Source organism: Rhinatrema bivittatum, chromosome 3 (genome assembly GCF_901001135.1).
Source record: "Rhinatrema bivittatum chromosome 3, aRhiBiv1.1, whole genome shotgun sequence".
Classification (NCBI taxonomy): Eukaryota; Metazoa; Chordata; class Amphibia; order Gymnophiona; family Rhinatrematidae; genus Rhinatrema; species Rhinatrema bivittatum.
In genome coordinates, this window is record NC_042617.1 from 448,088,578 (window position 1) to 448,094,577 (window position 6,000).

Consider the following 6,000-nt stretch of genomic DNA (forward strand, 5'->3'; position numbering starts at 1 on the left):
CCCCTAGTCCTTCTATTATTCGAAAGTGTAAATAACCGAGTCACATCTACTCATTCAAGACCTCTCATGATCTTAAAGACCTCTATCATATCCCCCCTCAGCCATCTCTTCTCCAAGCTGAACAGCCCTAACCTCTTCAGCCTTTCCTCATAGGGGAGCTGTTCCATCCCCTTTATCATTTTGGTTGCCCTTCTCTGTACCTTCTCCATCTCAACTATATCTTTTTTGAGATGCAGCGACCAGAATTGTACACAGTATTCAAGGTGCGGTCTCACCATGGAGCGATACAGAGGCATTATGACATTTTCCGTTCTATTAACCATTCCCTTCCTAATAATTCCTAACATTCTATTTGCTTTTTTGACTGCTGCAGCTCACTGAGCCGACGATTTTAAAGTATTATCCACGATGATGCCTAGATCTTTTTCCTGGGTGGTAGCTCCTAATATGGAACCTAACATTGTGTAACTACAGCAAGGGTTATTTTTCCCTATATGCAACACCTTGCACTTGTCCACATTAAATTTCATCTGCCATTTGGATGCCCAATCTTCCAGTCTTGCAAGGTCCTCCTGTAATGTATGCATCAGCGTGTGTGACTGAGCATGTGTGTGTGTGTTTGTCTGTTTGAGCCAGTGGGTGTGACTGACATGTGTGTGTATGGGTCAGCATTTGCAAAAGGAGCATGTGTGTATATATATATGTCAGTGAGTTTGAGAGAGTGTGTGTGTCAGTGGGTGGGAGGGAGCATGTGTGTGTGTTTGTGTGTGTGAGTCAGCATGTGTGAATGGGAACAGAAAGTCTGTGCATTCCCTCACCCCCACTAATCCAGAACAATCTTAGGGTGACTGGAAAGTATAAAAAGCAGGGGATTTTTAAAATTCTTACTGATTTTAATTATTGGGTGTTATCAGATGTCTGCTGTTTTAAAATATTTGATTTGTTTTTGGGAAATTTTTAAAAGTGTTATATGATTTTAATTATTGGTTGTTCAGCTATTTTGTAATATTTATTTTTATTAGTATGGCTTTACTATTGCTGATTTATATTTCTTGATTTAATTGTTTGATGTTTTATGAAGAATGGTGACATTTCTCTTTTTTTCTATTGTCGCACTGTATACAGGGGCTGGCTAGTTGCAGTTTCCAATTCACTTTTTGTCTGCACATTTCTATTTATACTTTATGGTCTCTTTATTCTGTATTTGGTGACGGTCGATTTGTGTTCTGCATGCGTGACATAGGTGAGGTATTCTGCTAGCATGTAGTTTCTGTATACGGATCTATAGTAACTTAGCTTGTTCTGGTTTCTAAATTGGTGTGTTAGTGTTGCGCGAACCGTCTGAGCTCAGCCCGCACCCGGGCCTGCTCACCTCACTAAGCCCTCCATGGGTCCCGGGCCGTCCTCCCCAGCAGCAGCGGCCAGCACAGCTAGGCCTCGGCATCCTGCGGCGACGGTCGTTGGGCCTTCCACTTCCAGCCAGGCCTCATGGCGAGGCTCGGTGTCCTCCGTGGCACCGGCCCTGCCCCTAGGCGTACGTGTGCAGACCGCCCGGCCTCTTAAAGGGCCAGGGGCGGATCCCAGCTCTGGGGCGTGCCCTGATAGAATGCTGTACTAAAGGAAGTTCCTGCCTGCACTTCCTTGCCATGGCAATCGGGTTGATCACGTTGCGATATCAAGTTTGCCTCTGTATTCCAGTCTTTGTTCCAGTCTCGTTCCCGCCTTGTTCCAGCTCTGTTTCAGTCTTGTTCCAGTCCTGTTCCAGCATCCTTCTGTTCCAGCGTCCTCCTGTTTCAGCATCCTTCTGTTCCTGCGTCTCCACAGGTACTGTCTTCTCAGTATTGACCTCTGCCTGTTCTTTACTACGTTTGATCGCCACCTGGATTTGACCTTTGCCTGTTTCCTCGACCACGTCTGCACGCTGCCTGGAACTGACCTCTGCCTGACCACCGACTACGTCTGACTGCCACCTGGAACCTGACCTCTGCTTTGGCTGACTACCCATGGACTGACCTTTGGAACTTGACCTCTGCTTTGGCTGACGACCCATAGACTGACCACTGATATTGACCCCTGCTTTGGCTGACTTTGTTACCTTGACTCTGGCCTTGATCCTTGCCATACATTCAGAGACTCTTTTCTGGCCTGCTCTTGTTCCTCAGTTTCCAAGCCTGAACATCGACCGTGCACCCTTGATCATGGTGGGCACACCTCTGAACTTTCTCTCAAGGAGATCCTGCGATGTCCACCTAAGACCAGGTGACCCGGGTAACCAAGGGTTCAACCCAAGGGAATCCCGGGTTGCTAGTGGCGAAGCCCCAGCTAACCTCCTGTGCTCTGCCTCCTGGTGGCAGGTGCTCTCTGGGTCTGACCAGGGAGCCTATCAACCCTGTACTAGGCCAAGGGTCCACCTCCCTGCACAACAGTTAGGACCTGGTATAATATTTGGAGCATTGCCTTTTCACAGATAGGGTTGTCACTGTTTGAATGCTGGCTATTATTGCTAAACCCCCTAGCTAAACCTGCCTCCCTTTCTCGGTATCCACTGCAACCCCTAAAACCCCTCCATCTTTTTTTTATTGTTTTAATATTTACCCTCTCTGCCGTGCAGCAGCAGGTTGCACATGCCGGTCCCATCCCTAGTGGTGCTGTCTCGGCCCACCCACGCCCCACCCAGACTTCCACCCCTAGCCCGAATCTTTTTGCTCAAGCTGGTCTTTGGCGTGTACCGAGATACTTGCGAGGCTTGGCCACACATGTATCTCCCGGTTTTTATGCACACTGGCCTATTAAAATCGGACCGTATGTGAGCATATGAGCAGCAGCACAATGATGGAATAAGAGTCCCAGAGAGAGAAAGAGAGAGACTGTGTGTGTGTGTGGGTGGGTGTCTTTCTCCCTGACACAGAAAGACACCCTTACACACTCTTTCTCTATGACATACCCATACGCAGAATGAGAGTGTGAGTGTGGATGTCTTCGTATCAGAGACAGACACAAAGTGGGTGTCTGAAAGAATGTGTGAGGGTGTTTGTGTCTGAGAGACTGTATGTATTTGATACTGGCTGGTAATGTGGTTGTCACATTACTTGGCAACTAGTTCAAGAGATGATTGGGTCACAAGAGACTTTAATATCAGACTATGAATCCAAGATGTATATGAGAGATGTAACTAGACTTGGCGACAGATGGCAACTGATTGCATGGATGGAAGAGGGCCTGAAGCTCTGTTTGCTCACCCCTGGTCTAGAGTATGTTCTACTACTTAGTTATTTAGTTAAAATGTGAAATCTATGTTAAAGATTTTTTTGGCTCAATTCTGCAAGGCTTCAGGTCATATGATGTACCTCTGAAGGGAAAGCGCACAAGGGAGTCAGACAGATACCACGGGGGAGGGGGGGGGCAGGTTTTGAAATAAATCCCCCAAGCTGATATTTTCCTGCAGTCCACTATTACTCCACAGGTCTTATTTATTTATACTGACGTTTGATCTCAATTGAGATATCACACCAGTTTATATTCAGGTACTGTAGGTATTTTTCTATCCCCAGAGAGCTTACAATCTAAGTTTGTACCTGAGGCAATGCAGGGTAAAGTGACTTGCCCAAGGTCACAAGGAGTGACAGTGGGACTCGAACCCTGGTCTTCTGGTTCATTGTCTACTGCTCTAACCACTAGGCTATTCCTCCTCCCACTAAATAAAAGTTTCTTCAATTTGATCTTTCTATGTCAATTTTATTTTAAAGCAGAACTTAAAAGTTCTTTTTAAGAGGCTGCCGAGGCAGCAGCATGAAAAGAAAAAACTTTTCACCAAAAATATTGAGAGAGAAGGAATCAGTCTGTGTCAATAGCTCAAACAAAGAAAGACTGAAGGGCTTACAAGTCAGTGGTCAGGCATGTGAACTTCCGTTCAGTTTCTTAAATCGCCTTTCTGACATAAGAAAACCAAAATGATTTACAGTCTTAAAACCAAAATTCAGAATGTAAAAGCAATAAAATAACTAAAATCAGCTAAACATAAAATACATTTTAAATCAAATCATAAAAACAAAGCCAACTAAGATTGTTTCGTTGTATATTCATTCTAACTAGCAAAATGCCCTCAGGGAAGTCACTTGTTTCTCCTAACATACTAACAGATCAGAACTAGAGGACAAAAATGTTTGCTTTGTTGCAACTTAGCTTTCAAATGAAATGCTAAGTTACCAGAGATAATACTTTATTATTAGTCACAATGAAACTTTTGAAAGGCTCTCAAACTCTAGACATAACACAGTAAACATTTCAACAGTATATCATGCTAAGTTTAGTCTGAGAGAAGCTTTTAAAAGTTTGAGCTCCATGATTAACTAACTAGTGTTAGAATGTGAGGTTTATGACAACATACAGTTAACTGTGTTATTACTCATGAGTGTCTAAGATAATTTTAAATTTATCATTTTAAATTAAGGCTTAATCACCTGGAAATCTTTATTATTCAAATGAACAATACAATTAAAAGAATATTGTAAAGTAAAATTCAAGAAACAAGGGTGCATCAATTGGAATTAATTTTGAACTATGTTAAGTTACTTCTTTAAAAGGAAAAGTATACTTCTTTAAAGGGAAAAGTAACATCTTCCAATTTGTTTTCAATTTATTTTCTTATAAGCCACAATTCGTAAATAGTTCATTGTGACATTACAGAACAACCAATATAAAATACAGCATTCAAAGATACAAAATGTCATGGTAGACAATCAATAGACGTAACATAAATAGCTAGCATAAAAATATAAATAGCATAAATAAACAGAATCCCCCAGTTCCCCTCTTTAATTTCCCATCCCTGGGCAGAATCAAGAAACCTTGCAGGCTCCAAGGGCCCAAGGGGACCTCTCCTCTGAGATGATACGTGAACACTGCTCTTTCTGATTGTCAAGAGCTGTCACAGTAGCAGCAGCAGCAGCCACTTTCTTCCTTCCCTCTCTGGGACTGAATGCATCACCTTTCTGGTGTACCTAGCCCCAGCTGGTCCCAGCTGACAGCAGACTAGAAGAGAGCTATGGCTGACCCATGAAGGTAGACTATCCTATGGCTCGATGAACCTCTTGATGTTTCCCACCTTTTACCACAAAAAGATGCCATTTTGAATTTAAAAATCTAGTTTCTGAAGCATAAATAAGCTGCTACTTAGTGCCACAATGTTTGAGCTGCTATGCTGCCTTTGGACTTCCACAGCACAATTCTAGTTGGAAAGCTGCAGTGTTAAATGGAATATGGCATCATCTGATCCTCCTCTTACTTTTGCTTTTAGCAGCATAAAAATGTGGTTTATCCTGGTGGAGCAATAAGAGAAAAATTGAGTTATGCTTATCTTAGGCAAAATGTCTCAAAAACCTAATACAGCACGAGACATATTTTGCTTGTTAATTAAAACAAATCTAACGTAAAACAATTTGCAATCTGGTTACCCATCTGAAGTCAGAGTTAAGAGAGGGAGTTAATATTAACAACTAAAGTATTCCTGGAACGTGTTCCTACACCAATAGCCAAGTGTTTTTGGTGATCAAAGATCTGCAACTCCTCCGAGTATCCAAGTCTTAGTGGAAAGTAAGTATTTCAAAATCAACTTACAGATTTTCTCCTTATATTCTATCCTTCATCCTTAGGTCTCATTTCTTTGGCCCCAGTAAATGTTGAAACTTAATTCTCTATTGTAAATCCACTTTCCATGTTAATCCTTTATTATTTCTGTATACACACAGACATAGGCATTATGAAAACTACCTTAAATTGCAAAATCCCTGCATTCTCTTTTACACAGGAAAGGGCTTACCCTTTCTCTATTCATCTCTCTTGGCACCGTACCCATTTTCTACGCAACAACTACCGTTTCTCCAGGACTGTAAGTCATGTGATGTCAGCTGATGTAGACTGGGAGGCCAAGCAGAGGTTGTGCTGTCCCCTTGCTTGCAAATTGTTCATTGTGACATTACAGAACAACCAACATAAAATACA